This window comes from Lampetra planeri, chromosome 26 (assembly GCF_965212315.1).
Source record: "Lampetra planeri chromosome 26, kcLamPlan1.2.h2, whole genome shotgun sequence".
NCBI classification, from domain to species: Eukaryota; Metazoa; Chordata; class Hyperoartia; order Petromyzontiformes; family Petromyzontidae; genus Lampetra; species Lampetra planeri.
In genome coordinates, this window is record NC_136132.1 from 12,061,069 (window position 1) to 12,075,739 (window position 14,671).

The window sequence follows — 14,671 nt, forward strand, 5'->3', positions numbered from 1 at the left end:
TTCTTCGGCAGAGCGTTGGTCGAGGACAGAGACCCCCCCCCCTCTCTCTCCCTCTCTCCGGCGTCGTTTGGCTGAGCGAGCCAAGGAAAATTAAGGTCCCGCACTCCCGGCCCGCGTGCGTGGGTGAGCGGCCGACTCGGTGTTTTGCTGCGGAACGTTCTGTCCTTTGGAGGGACGTTGTCTCCCGCACACGCATGCGCACGCGCGCGCGTGCACGCGTGTGCTTGCGTGCACGGAGATGGAAGTCTCCGTTGCCAAGGGAGACCTGGGGTGGAAACGGAGCGACAAAAATAGTGATTTTCTTGCTCAACCGAGCGTCGAGGCGGTGTTCATCTGTTTACAGCCCGGCGCCAGTGATGGAAATTGCACATTCCACATTACTATGGTGGTAGCAAGTCTCTCCACTGTTGACCTCCCCACAAAGTGGTATATCATCAACCTCGAAGTGATGGCGGGCTGAGTCAACCCCCCCAGTCTGTAAGCTAAGATACAAATTGCAGCTCTGAGCAATTGTTATTCATCGCAATGCCGCCATCTCTACCCTCTTCCTCCTCTTGTCTCCTCCACTTCTACTCTTCTCGTTCTGTCTGCCCTCCTCATCCTCTTCATCCTCTTCATCCTGTCTCCTCCCCGCCTTGCTCACCCTGTCTGGCGAATTGCCCGATGATGCTGGATGCAATTACCAGCGAAACGTCGTACTCAAATTGTAAATGTTGTGGTTTCACGCTTCAACACACCGGTGGGCTAAAGCAGTGAACTATTTGTCTTTTGTCAACGTGACACTTTTTTACTGATTGGCCGTGTCGGGTGGTGGAGGGTTACGACACATTTATAAATAACGCGATCTAAACCCAAAAATTGTTGATTATGAACAATATTGGTCGCGAAAGCCTACGTGTTAAACTCACCCTGTCTCCTTCTCCTCAGATCTTCTCCCCGGGTTCCCCTAATTCCGACTCTTGCCCCCCGCTCGCCGTCCCTCCCTCTCCCTCCGGAGGCCCCTCGTGTCCCGGCTCATCAGCCCGGGCCGCGCACAGCTTCTGACAGAGTCCTTGAAATGCGGCCTTGGCACGGGCATGGAGAGAGAGGGAGAGAGAGCGCGGGAGAACGAACGACCTCTGTTTGTCGGGACGCCGTGTGGTTTGAGGTCTCACGCGTGCTTGCGTGCGTGCGTGTCCCCTCCCAGGTTCGTGCGGCTCGGCTTGAGAGAAAGAGGGAGCGGCCATCACGGCGCCGCCGTGCGGTGGCTTTTTCTGGCAAGGGCGCGCGCCTGGCAGGCCCCGTGGGTTCGCGCCGGGCAGGGGACGCACGGCCGTTGGAGGTATTTGTGAGAAAAAAAAAGAAAGCGGAAAAAAAAACCCCCGTCTTATAAAAACACGAGGCCCAGAGCGCCGCGATTTTAACGGCCGCCATTTACGGTTACGCTCCGCGGAGCCGGGACCCCCGCGGACTGCGGCGCGGCCCTCGGTGGCCGCGGTGGCGGCTCGCCTGGCGGGGGGAGGGAGGGGGGGGCAGGATGGGGGGCAGGACGACGACGTGGAGGGGGTGCTCGCCCCGCTGCGTTGCAGGCGGGTGCGGGGCAAGAGCGGTTCTGGACGTAGGCTCGGGACGTGGGGGCTGGGAGGTGAACATTTTTTTGGGAGCTCTGCTCAAGAATGCAGACGGCCGTTGCCGGGTTTCCTACTTGCGCTGTTTCGGCCGAACGCGTGGCCGTTTCGTTCCGTCGAAAAATCGTTGGAGGCATGGGCTGGGACGGTTACAAAATTCATACTCGCTGTCGTCCAAATACATAATGATTTTCGTAACTATTCTTGCAACTGGAATATAAAAAAATAGAATTGCGTAATTTCAGTTGCAGTGTTGTGTTTTAATCCGAAATAATCAGTACGTTGATGTATTTTATCCGGTCGCGGTTATAATCGTGGACGCCACTTCAATGACGGCGCGCGGTCGGCACGGTGCGCGGCTGTAGAAACGTAAACCGCCCCCGCTTCGAGAACTGGGAAGTTGCTCAACTCACACAAATAAAAATGTTCTCGCTCGCGTGCCGCCGCGGTTATCCAGCCGCCTCCTCGACGGAAGCCCGGCGCGAGACGGCGATCGCTGTCCCCAAATCGGGGTCTCTTTGTCCGCACGCGATCGGCGGCAGCCAAACGAGCGTGTTTACCGCGACGGCAGCTTGGCGCGCGCGCGGGCTCGTTAACCGCCGGCACCGTCGTTAGATCGCCCTGCCGCTGGCGGCCGTGGCCGGGGAGCTGGGTGTGCTCGCGGTCGAGCCTGTAGCCCGCGGACAGCGTGCGGTGGACACTGTAGCCCAGGGGCTGGGTTTGCTCACAGTCGAGCCTGTAGCCCGGGGGCAGTGTGCGGTGGACACTGTGACCCAGGGGCTGGGTTTGCTCACGGTCGAGCCTGTAGCCCGGGGGCAGCGTGCGGTGGACGCTGTGGCCCAGGGGCTGGGTGTGCTCACGTTGGAAGCTGTGCCCAGAGGGCTGTACGTGCTCACGGTTGAGGCCGTAGGGGATGGGCGGCCGTGTTCGGGGATGGCATCGGCTGCCGTTGCATCGTTAGCCACCACGGCTTCCACGCTGTCCCTTTAAAACCCCGTCTGGCCACCCAGTGCCGGGCCCAGCTTCTACGGTGCTGCGAGCGCGCAGCGAAGTGCGTACCCACGGGAGACACGTGGACCGAGTGAACGCGCAGTTTGCGCACGGTGGCTCGCGCGTACGCGCGGGGTGTACAAGCGGGGCGTACGCGCGGGGCCGGTACGCGGCGAGTACACGCACAGCGAGCGCGTAGGATGGAAGCGTGTGCACGGGGGTGCTCGGGAGCGCCCACGCATACACCCTGCCCGCGCGTACACCCTGCCCGCGCGTACACCCTGCACGCGCGTACACCCTGCACGCGCGTACACCCTGCACGCGCGTACACCCTGCACGCGCGTACACCCTCCACGCGCGTACAACCTGCACGCGCGTACACACTCTGCATTCCTGCTGCTCAGTGCCAGCGCCGCTCGGCTCGGGCACCACTCTGTAATTTCACACCACAATGAGCTCAGCAGCCGCACCGCGTCCACCACGCGGGGTGGGGCAGGGTGGGGGGGTTTGGCACTTTGGTGGGGGGGGGGGCGGGGTTTACCAGATTCACACGACGCTCGCACCGCTCGCGTCGCTCACGCACACGTGTTATTCGCACGCGTGTTTACACGTGTGCTAGCACGCGTGTCGCTGGCTCGCACGCACATCCCCCACAATGGCAAATTTTCTGCTTCGGCCTACGTTACCTTGGGGTCTAGCAGCGTTCCGTTGGGGGCTTGTTGCGGACTTTCGCGGTTCAAACCCGACGGCAGCCCCGGTTAATGCTGCGTCAAACGTGCGCCGTCTGCTCCGCAGCGGACGCCAAAGTTCCCGTAATGTTATTCAGACGGCCGTGTTTACCGTCGTCACGGTGTTAAGTTGCCAAATTCTTGTAAATGACCATCAAATTATTTAATTGGGTAAAAATCATTTGGCCACATCTGCTCGCGCCCCCCTTTTCGCTCCCCGCCCCCTCCCCCCCCCCCACGGCCTCGCCGCCACAGGAGCGATGCGAGCGCCAAACGTCCCGGCGGTTTGATTTCGCGATCCGTCGTCGCGGAGTCCGCCTCGGCCACAATGGGCCCAGTGTTCAGGCGGGGCTGCGGGCGCCGAACGCTTCGCTCGGGAAACAACGCGTCGCCCCGTGCGGCCTGACACGCCGTCACGTGCTTTACCAAAAACGATGGAGACCCCCCCCCCCCTCCACTGCCGCCCCCGCCCCCCCCGAAGCAATCGTTAACCTCCCCGATGCCCGGCTCTGCCCGCACGCCGGGTGGCGCGGGGAACAATGGGCGCTCTCACGGGAAGCGTTTCCGCTTCTCGGCGTTCTCGAAGCGTCGACGTTGCTCGGAGCTCCCTGTGCCGCGGGTGTGCGTGCGCCAGGACGCGGGCGCAGGGGTGTCAGGATGTAGGTTGCCGCGGGTGTTGGTGTGCGTTACAACACGGGCGCGTGGGTGTTTGAGCACACTGCTCAAACACCCACACTGCTCAAACACCCACGTGTGGGTGTTTGAACGCAGGCGTGGGGGTGTTCGGGGGCGTTAGAACGCGCACACGTGGGTGTGGTGGTTCGTTATCGCGTGGGTGTTGGATCAGGTTAGAATGCGGACACGTGGGTGTTAACGTGCGTTAGAATGCCGGCATGTGGGTGTTGAAGCACGTTAAAACGCGGGCGCCGTGGGTGTCGGGGTGCGTTATGTACGTTGAACTTCTTTCGCACCGTACGTAGCCAACCGCGCTAATCGGAGGTGCGGGAACACGGGCACGGGGGTGTTGGAGCACGTTCAAATGCGGGTGCATGAGTGTTAGTGTGCGTTAGAACGCGGGCACGTGGATGCAATGAAACTGCTCTGGGCAGGTGTGTGATGCAGGGTTGTGACGCAGGTGTGTGACGCAGGTGTGTGACGCAGGTGTGTGAGGCAGGTGTGACGCAGGTGTGTGACGCAGGTGTGTGACGCAGGTGTGTGACGCAGGTGTGTGACGCTTGTACGCCACGTCGAGCAGCGTGCGCCTCTTGCATTGGCCCAAGCGGCTGCGCGTTCGCCACTCGTCGCGGACGTTCGTGGTCCGACTCGGCCAGGCCGCCCTGGTTAACACCGCGGGCGTATTGGTCCACTCGGACGTTCAGCGAGGACGTTCAGCGGGTTTGACGACAACGACCCGCGGGGCCAGGAAGGGGTTGTAATCGCTGCTGTCAGGGGTGCCGAGACCCACTTCCACGTACCCTAGACTTAAACTAAACTCTAAACTAAACAATTTTTATCTCACCAGGTGAGGCCCATTGAGCTATACAGCTCTTTTTCAAAGGCGGCCTGGCAATGATAGCTCAACGAAGAGGCGGATTTTTGCATGGAAATTTATAGCAGCAGCCAAATACTGTAAAATGCGTGACGTTGATTCTGAATGTGTTGGGAAAAATCAGAGGACCCGGAGGAAAATCCACGCGATCACGGGGGGAGAGAGAGAGAGAGACAGACACAAACTCCAAATATACAGCAGCAGGCGTCGGGGTCGGGATCGAACCCACGACCTCCTGTAGACCAGGCGAGGGAGTTAACATCCTGCCTCCGCGGCACCCCTCCCCCACTCAGGAAGCCAGTTTGCGAGAGTGAAGTTGGTGAAACCCGTCCAGGGAGCTCGTAGCTGTGGACGTTCCAAACGCGCTCTGATCGGTATCTTGTCGGATGCTCACCGAGGTGTTTCGGCTATTTGTCATCGTGATAGCTGAGCACAGGCCTGAAGCCCCCCCCCCCCCCAAAAAACCCCAAGCGATCGGCAACAAGCGGCGCTAATTGACACCGGTGCGAGTTTGCGAGCTAAAACGCTCGCAAAGGACGTAGAGGCCACATCGCAGAGTGGGTCCAGGCCGGGTCTGTTGATGGCACCACCCCTCGCTGCCGCCCCCATCCCTCTGCCAGACACCCCCCCACGTTCTGCCCCTCGACTCGTCCCGCTCGTTGAGTTTCGCGCCGTGGATTTTCTTAACCTTGCCCCCCCCCACCCCCGCCCCCCCAATATTACGCAGCTCCCCCTTCCCGAAGGCCTCCCCACCATTTCCCGTGTCCGAGAAGCAGCGCTCATTACGCGACACGGCCACGGTGACCCCCTGTCGGTGACTCCACGCCCCCAGAGACCCCCTCGGTGCCATACTTCCCACCGCCCCCCCACCCCCTCCCGAGCCCCCACCGCTGCCCACGTCCTCAATGTCAGCCCAAGGTGAATAGCGGCGCCGGCGCCGCGGCGATCGCGCTTGCCAGCTCGCACGCTGACGCCGCCGCCGCCGCCGTTACCGCCGCCCTCCTCGCCCTGCCTCCTCCATAATTTATACGCGGCACGGCGCGCCGGACCGCTGCGGCAGTGCGGGGAGGAGAGAGAGACGCCGCACATTTTAAAGAGAGACCCGGCGGCCGTGACAGTCGCGCCGCGCTGCTCGCTTCAGATTTTCCACTCCCGGTGTCGTCTAATTTTAATTCCCGCTCGCCCGCCCGCTCGCCCGCTCGCTCGCGCCACGTGCCCACAGTTTGCACGCGCCCGGGCGGTGTTTTAGCCGCGTGCGAACGGCGGAGGAAGAGTGGGCCGATGTTCCCGGCTCCGGGACCTGCCCCTGCGGCGGCGGTGGTGATGGTGGCAGAGCAACCCCCAGTACAAACATTGCCTTAGCCGCTCGCCGTGACTCCGTGTTTGTCTTGGCTGCAGGTGATAAGGCGCAGGGGTGCGGGGGTGCGGTGGGGGGGAGGCGGGCGCGGTGTTGGTTTCGGGGCGAGCCGTGGGACGCACTGAGCTGCGTGGAGACGTTTTGGCTGTGTGAGTTGCCCCCCTGGCAGCCCGTGCCGACGGGCGGAGTGCGGTAATGGTTGCCGAACTCCGGGGCAGGATCCGCCTTTTTTCTTGCTGCGGTTCTGTCCCTGTGTGTGCGTGTGTGTGTGCGTGCGTGTGCACGCGTGCGTGCGTGTGCGCGCGTGCGTGTGCGCGCGTGCGTGCGTGTGTGCGTGCGTATGCGTGCGTGTGCGTGTGTGTGTGTGTGTGCGTGTTGGGTAGCGGCAGTGTAATTGTTCGCGCGTTTCGCTGCGAACCCGGTGACTCGGGTCCAATTTCTGCTCACGGCCAATATCAGTGACGAATATCGACATCGGTCTTGGGCCCTCCACTGGGTCGGCTCGGCCTAATAAGAGTAGCTGGTGTGGTGTGTAAACATCAAGACTTGTGAGACAAAGGCGGCCGCACGTGGCGCTGGCCGCACCATCGCCCCTCGTGCGCCGCGGCCGCCTTCGTAGGTGCTCTCTAACGGCACTTGCCCCAACAGTCTATGGAAGGCTACACGGGTTGGATCTTTGTCTCCGAGTGCTTTGTGCGTCTTGTCACTCCGTATGGCCGGCAGCTCTCGCCCCGAGGAGCGCGACCTGGGCGTGCGCCGCGGCGGTGGCGGCGGCCCGCGGGCACGCGCGTCGTCTGGGTCGGTCGAGAGGGCCGTCGGCCCTCAGGCCCACGAAACGCCAGCACGGGGAGGATATTTTGGGAGCTGAGGGTTGAAGGGGAGAGGGTGCGGGCAGGGGCTGGGCCCCGGTTGCCCTGGACTCCCGCTGCTCACGTTGCTGCTTTTGTTGGTTTTGCCAGTGCTCCCCACTCCCTCCCTCCCTCCACTCCGCCCTCTTCCGCGCCACACCCTGCCCAGTGCTGTGCCGCCCGCGGGCGATGGGCCGAACTCCGCGTTCCGCGTCGTGCGTAGCTCGCTCTGCGCCCCCCCCCTGCCCCGCGTGGCACGGTCGGCGCTCACCGCGCCGTGCGCTGTGTACGCTTGCCGTGTCCTGTACGGGCGTGCGCGATATCCTGCGTGGCACCGTCCGTTTCGCGTATACCGCTTGCCCTGTCCCGTTAGCCGAACGCCGTGCTCTTGTTTGCCACGTTCCCTGTGCCACGCGCCACGTTCCGCGTGCCGTACCCCGTTGTGCCACCCTGTGTGCGCGCCGTCGCCGTGTGCCACGCGGGGCTTGCGTCCCCTCGCCGTCCCAAATTGCGTCACGTGCGGCGGCGGCGCCAATTTCGGCGTGACATCAGCGGGATGTGGGTGCGACGAGCGGTTGCCCGCGGGTGCGCCAACTCGACGGGATGTTGGCCGGCCCGGTGGAGACTCCCGCCGTCGCTGGGGGGCAGCAGGAATCGGAGGGGTGGGGGTCCCTTGGGAGCTCCGTGTGAGTGCGCGCGGCAGGGCGGGACTTCCTTCTGTTCCGTGTTCAAATGGAAATCTCCTCTCGCTTGCCTGCGATGGGGTTCGGGGGGAGTGGGGGGGGGGGCGCAGGGCAGTTAGCGGGGGACGTTGGGAGGCCGCAAGTGCCCAAAACCGCACCCAAAAATCCCCCGCCGAGCCTTCGTCCAGTGCATTAATCGCGTCGTTATCCATTTACATTCACTTGCGTGTGAGCGGCACCGTCACGGCGGGACGTGGGTAGCCGATGCGGTGGCCGGAGCCGCGATCCACGCGGATGGGGGGCGGAGAGGCGAGGGGGAACAGCTTGCGGAGCGCTTTGGCGTAGCCAACGGTGACGGTGGCGGCGACGCTCCGATGCGTCGGACGCGGGGGCACAGCGCGAGCGGGCGAGTGGCCGCGCCGCACGTCGCTAACGTAGCCGCTGACCGCGGGGACGGAACGTGAGGGATGGACCCGTGCTTGGAGTCACAACTGAGAGCGGGAGAGGGGGGGGAGCGAGCATGTGGATTAGAGATCGCACGCGAATGACGTCAACACGACGGTTCGTAAAAGTGAGCGGGGGCTTTTGGGGCAGGGCACGTCGCGGGCCAGACGGTGGAGCGAGGATCACTACGGAGTTGCAGACAAAGGGGGGAAAAGCGCCTCGGGGTACGTCCACCGCGGTGGTGGAGCATTGGGATTGGTACGTGTGCTCGTGCTAAGTGGGTCCACTGCATTGCGATACCAAGTTCGCGTTGGAACTGGTAGGGGGGGGGCCCGCTAGTGTTTTGAGTAGGAGCTATGGTTAGAACCATGATCAAGATGAGGGATAGAGTTCGGACTACGGAGACGGTGCGTAGCTTGGGACGGTGAGGGGTATGGTTAAGGTTAGGGGTTGAGATATGGTAAGAAGTCGAGTCAGCGGGTAGCTTTAGGGGTAGGGTTAGCAGTATTGTTCGGGTTGGGAGTTAGTTTGTGGGTATAGTTCTGGATAGATTTAGGTGATGGATTAGGGGTAGGCTTACTGTTAGGTGGGTGGCGTTAGAAGTTGGGGTTGGGGGCATAGTGGCACGGCTAGTGGTGGGGTCACAGAGTGGTGGGGTCACGGTGGGAGGGGGGGTGGGGGTTAGCACGAGCGATGCCGTGAGGACTGCATGTTCCCAGAGGGCCGCCGTCTCCTTGAGCTCCGATGGCCACCGCTAAGTGAGGACGGGCGGCACTGCTGGACGTGCGTGGAGTGTGATAAACGCGCAGCCGCAGCAACATAAATACACGGGGCTGGTGGGAATGTTTTCCTTTCCGTGCGGCAGCCCCTGGCTGTGGGAGGCAGATTGGGGTAGCAGCATCACTCAAACCCCCCCGGCACCCCTCCCCCCCTCGCCCTGTGCATCGCTCTCTCCTGGTCCAGCGATCACCGTTGTCCACCCCATCCCCCTGTCCCTGCCCCCTCGGTGTCTGTGGGATCAACTCTGCTGCAGCTCAGGGTGCCACCTGTTGGGGTTTCACTGAGACGGTCCCGCCAGGAATTGGCATCACTTGTACCGAAATCTCGTCCCGGTCTCGTGTTAAACTTTGTTGCAGTCGTGGATGGCACTGTTTTGGTTACTACACCTCGGCCGAGCGGGAAACCTACATGCTGTTTTTTTTTTGTCCGCGGTGGGAATGGTGGCAACGCCGGTCAGAGCGACCCTCCGGGGCATGCGGAGCGGTTAGTTCCAGACGTCGGCTGTGCCCCGCCACGAGCCCGGCCGTCAGCCTTTCCTTCCTGCGCCACGGTAGCAGCAGCAGCAGCGGTGGCGGCCCCGCCGCTCGTCCGGTTTATTATTTTTTTTGGTTCCGGTGGTTTTTTTGGCACCGACTCGGCGATTTCCAACTCGGCGCCGCGGCCGTTGCCGCGCCGCTCGCTCGGCGTGTTTGCGACTCGTGGCTCCCCCCACCCCTTCCTCTCTCTCCTCCCCTCGAGCTGCCGCCCTCTCCACCGTGACCCCCTCCTCCCCTCCCCCACGGGCCCCGCTGCCCCCACACCCATCCTCCCCGGGCCCTCCCCTCTCCTCGTTTCGGCACCGTTGCGCCGCTTGGCACGGAGTAAAAGCGGTTTTGCTCGGTTGCCGCCGCCACCGCCGCCGCTAGAAATGTTATTGATGTTTTTCTTTCCACCGCCCCCGCCGCTGCCACCACTAAGACCGTCCGCGCCGCGCGCTGCAAAGCATGTTGGGAAACAGATTTGCTGGCGGAAAACCAATTATCCCTGGCGCGTGTGAGAGCGTGCGTGCGTGCGTGCCAGCGAGGCGGGGAGAGCGCGAGCTAGCGAGGGAGAGAGAGTCGGAGAGAGCGAGAGAGCGCGAGAGGGAGGGCGAGCGCGAGAGGGAGGGCGAGCGCGCGCGCGCATGATCCCGCCGCACTGTACGGCGCACGGAGAGGCGCGCGGCGCCGCATTAGTTTTGTTGTTTTTGTTTTGAATTTGAGCGCGCTGCCCACGCGACGCCACGCCGATGACTTCTCCTGCCGAGGCAGCGGTGGCGGCGCCAGCGTCGTCGGCTCGTCCTCGCTGCAGGTGACGGCGGTGGCGACGGCGGTGGCAACGGTTACGGCGCGCATGCTGCGTTTTTCCTGCGCATTCGCTCGATCCGCTGGTGCAAGTGGCTCCCGCCATTCCGTGCTGCGGTGGGGTTTTTTCAAAGCGCAATTCTCAATTCTGAGACAACCGCACGCAGCGTGAAATGAGCGCAGCAGAGCCCCTGGGCTCAGCACCAGGAAGAAAAACGTCTCTCGTGCTCTCCCTCCCTCTCTCTCTTCCCAACGTCTCTCCGCATCTCTCCCAAGCTGCCGCCGCTGCCGCCGCTGCGACTGCTGTACGTGCCCTTATAACCAGGCCGCCGCCGCCTTCGGCTGTCGGGCGGTTATCGTAATTTTTTTTTCCGGCGCGGAGTGCACCGCTCGCTCGCTCCTCGTGTATCTAGGTCAGATCGACGCGGAGAGGGACCCGCAGCGCCGGAGCCAGCGGCCACGGCGAGCGCCGCCGCTACCGCAGGGACGACTCGGCCAGCGTGGCGAGCGCTCGCCCGCGCTGCCGGTGCTGGTTCTACGTGGCTCGCTGGGTTTTTGCGTGCGCTCCACGGCCACCCAACCTCCTCACCCCCCCCCCCCGTTCCCCCCCCCCCCCCGCCATGTGCGCACGCGTGCGGCTTGCGTCTGCGCCACGGACATCGTTTGCATTCGGAAGGCGGCGGCGGCTCGCCGGGATTCGGTGCGCGTCGCGGCGGCTCCGCCGCGGTCGGTTTCAAGCCGGGAGACCCCGAGCGCCTGGGTCCACCTCCTCCCGGGTTTAGCTCTCGCTCGCGGCGGCTTCCGAGTGACGAGCCGAGCTCTGCGTGGGTCGGGGTCTAAAGGAAGGTGGGGGGGGGCATCGGGGTGGAGGTTGGTGTCTATCCTCGTGTGTTGGACAGTGCGTGATGTGCGGGGCGTTCAGGCGGTGTTTGTGATGGGTGGTGTACGCGACGAGTGCAGCAGGGTGTGCTGGGGCCACCGCTTCTTGTATGAACGCGAGGTGTGTGGGATGTGCTGGGTTTTGTGAGCTGGGTGTGCCGGATACGGGGTGGCGTTGGCGTTGGGCGCTGGGTGCTGGGTGTGCTGGGGGTGCTGGGTGTGCTGGGTGTGCTGGGTGTGCTAGGGGTGCTGTGTGTGCTGGGTGTGCCGAGTGTGGTTGGCACTGGGTGCTGCGAGCAGCTAGCGCATATTAAGCGGACCGTGGCCGTGGAGGGGCGGACGTATCGATCGGCCTGCAGGAAGGACGGGAAGTGGCGACGCGGTTCTCGCTCCGTCGCTCGCTGGCGTCCAAGCGAGAATTATTTGGGGGCCGACAGGCAAAAAATAGACAGGGCGGGGGGGGGTGGGGGGAGAGTTGGCGGGGGGCGGGGGGTGGGGCTGTAATATCAGGCGGCGAGAGGAAGGTGGAGGGAACGGCGGCTAGCGGCTAAGGGCTCGTGAAAAACAGAGGGGAAAAAAAATCGGCGCAGCTGTTTAATGCGGTCTCACCGGCGCCGGACGTAATTAGGGCCAGCGCTTGGCGTCGGCTTCGACGCCGGCAAACGAGGCCCCCGCGCCGCCGGCCCGCCGGCTCTGTCGGACGAATAAATAAGCGGACGCGCCACGGTGAAGCGCTCTGCCCGCCGGTGGGCACCGACACCGAGGGGGGGGTGAGGGGGCGCCGGCGGCGAGGACCCTCGCCTCGTTACTCGTAGAGCGCGGCCAGCGGGCTCGGCGGAGAGAGACCGCGGCGGTAGCGGTGGCTGTGGTGGTAGTGGCGATGGCGGTTGTGGTGGCGGCGGTGGTGATTGCGACTATGGTAGTGGTTGGTGGTGATTGCGGTTATGGTAGTGGCGATGGCGGTGGTGGCGGAGTTGTTAGAAAAGTCATGCTGATGGCAGGTAGTGGTGGAAAAGTGATGATATTAGTGATGATGATGACGGCAAAGGTGGTGGTGGAAAAGTGGTGGCAGTTACGGCGGTTGCGGTATCGGTGATGGTGGTTGATGGAAATGGCAGTAGTAGTGGCGGTCGCGGTTAGGGAGGCGGTGGTGGCGACGCTACTTGTCTGCATGGTCGAACCCACTCGGCTACTTGAACGATCCCGCCGGGTTCGCGGTGCCCTTCCGCACCACCGCCATTGTGGGCACGTCCGCTGCACATCCAGCACCGTCACCCTCCCCGGCATGGCGAGCCGGCACCCTTGGAGCTCCAACGTGACCGGAAAGCCGCCAACGCGACCGTCGTGGGGGGCGTCCGCCGGCCTGGGGCCACTCGGGCGTTTTTCTGGATGCGGGCGAAAAAAAAACCGATCCCCCTGACGTTTCCCTTGTGCGCCATGAGGTCATGGAACAGGCCGCGTCGTCGCGCGCGTGCGCCCGGAGCCGTCGGCGCTTGCTTCTGCTGCCGGCGTTTGTTTTCCTTGGCTGCCCTCGCCACATAGCGCCAGCGCTGGCGCCCGAGTCTCGTGCGCAGATTTACGTCCTCTCCCATTACGGCGCTTGGGTCGAGCGCGCTCCGGCTCTGTTTTGAATCGCGAGTCGCGGTTATTGCCTCCCTTCGCCGCGGCCACCGCAACCGCCTAACGCCGACGATCGGGCAGGAGGGCGGGCGGCCCTCCGCGCCGGCGCGTTTGTTCGTGAAGTCTGCGGGCGCGCTAATGTGGTTGCCATTACCGCCGCGTGGGCGCGGGGCAGCTCAGGACACGCTCCTCCCCATCCTCGTCGCGGTGGTGGGGGGGGGTTTCTGAGAATTAAATCTGGAGACGCCGGTTCCAGTTCGGCGCGCGCGGCCCATCCGTGGCCTCACGGCCCCGCGGAGCAGGGGGGGGGGGCTCCCCCCCCGCACGATGGCCGGGCCCCGTGCGGCTCCGGCGAAGCGGCGTCGCTGTCCGCTCCGGGTGGCATGGAGGGCCTCTCCTCGGGGCGCCGGGGAGCGAGCGGCAGCGTTCTCTTCGCCCCATGAGTTCTCCTGCAGGCCACAAAACTCGACCCCGCCACGCACCAAACCAAACGACTTGATTGCGATTCCTGAGCTGAAGGTCGATGGTGGCCGATTATTTCTCCCTCCCCTCCCTTCCCTCCCTCCCGGGCCCTCGATTTATTTGCGCGAAGCACGGGGAGGGAGCGGAGGTGCGGACGTGTAATTGTGTTGACATTCCTGCCGGTGTTCCCGGGGGTGACGCGAGCTCCGCGGGGAGCCCCCTCGCCGCCCCTCCCCTCCCAGCGAACCCCAACGAACCCCGGCCCCCCCCCCGACGTCGCCCGCCCCCTCCCCCGCGGTTATATAATTGGGGTCGGCGCGGGAATGCAAGTTCTCCGCGTCGGCGCGGCTTGGACGTGGGGATTAAGCGGGGGGCTGCGCCCGTGGTTTCTCTGCCGCACGGCGGGCGCCATCCCTCACCGGGGCGGGCGGGGGGGGGGGCGGGGGCCTGTGGGGGCCAGCCTGGCGGCGCGTGCGTGCGTGTACGCGCCCGCCGCCCTGCGCGCTCCGCCCAAACCAGCGCCGCATTCCTGCTCGGAGAGAGTCGCGTTTGTGTTTGCCCGTCGCGGGCAACGCGCCGAGCGTACGCACGAGGCGCGACGCGCCTGGAGGGTACGCGCTCGGCGCTCGCTCTCCGCGACCATCGCGCCCCGCCGTGTGCGTACGCACGGGCGTGCGGACCCGGCTCGCATGCGGACCCGGCACGCGTGCGTGCCTTGGCGCGGAGGCCGTGCATCTCAGCCGTTGCAACTAAAAAAATGGGGGCGATCGATATTCGCTGCGAAAGAACAACGGGAGGCGACGCGCGTGTATGCGTGTGTGCGTGTGTGCATGTGTGCTTGCGTTTGACGGCTGCCGAGGGCTGTTGGCCAGACCGACATGCGCACGCGCACACGCGCTCAGTTTACCCAACACACAGTGCGCTTCAACACGATGATGCTCGAGAATTCATTTCTCACCAAAATATTTTTTATGTCGACGTTCGACTGGAGCATGCGGCACGTGGCTAGTGGTCGCACCAGTCGCCACGGTCATATTGAGACATATACTGGCTGCGGTGTGCCAGGGTGCGTATACATTTTCTGGCTCGCCGCTGCCCGCCGAGCGGATCCCATGCGGCGGGGACGACGGCGGCGTCCGCGTCCTTCGTGGTGTTTTTTGAGTCCGGCAGCGAGCGCCGTGCACGGAGAGCAAATGGCGCAGGGCCCTCTCCCCCACACTCGGGAGTTCACGCTCCGCCAACGGCTCCGCGAGCGAGCGTTTTTTAAATATATTTTTTTGCTATTGGAGGAAACCGGAGAACCCGCGGGAAAAACCGTCGAGAACACGGTGGGGGGAGTACGAATCCCGCACAGTCGGATGCCCGCCCCGAGTCGGCAGTCGAACCCTGCCGTCAAAATAAT

General features: G+C 63.8%; 1 protein-coding gene across 1 annotated transcript in view; it reads left to right on the forward strand.

The window, feature by feature from the left end:
- LOC144727815 (uncharacterized) overlaps positions 1-14,671 on the forward strand; it is a 36,023-nt gene that overhangs the window by 13,997 nt on the left and 7,355 nt on the right. Inside the window, exon 2 of the mRNA XM_078606926.1 lies at positions 1,187-1,321. The gene's annotated coding sequence lies outside the window, so the exon portion shown is untranslated. The remainder of the gene's footprint in view (positions 1-1,186; positions 1,322-14,671) is intronic.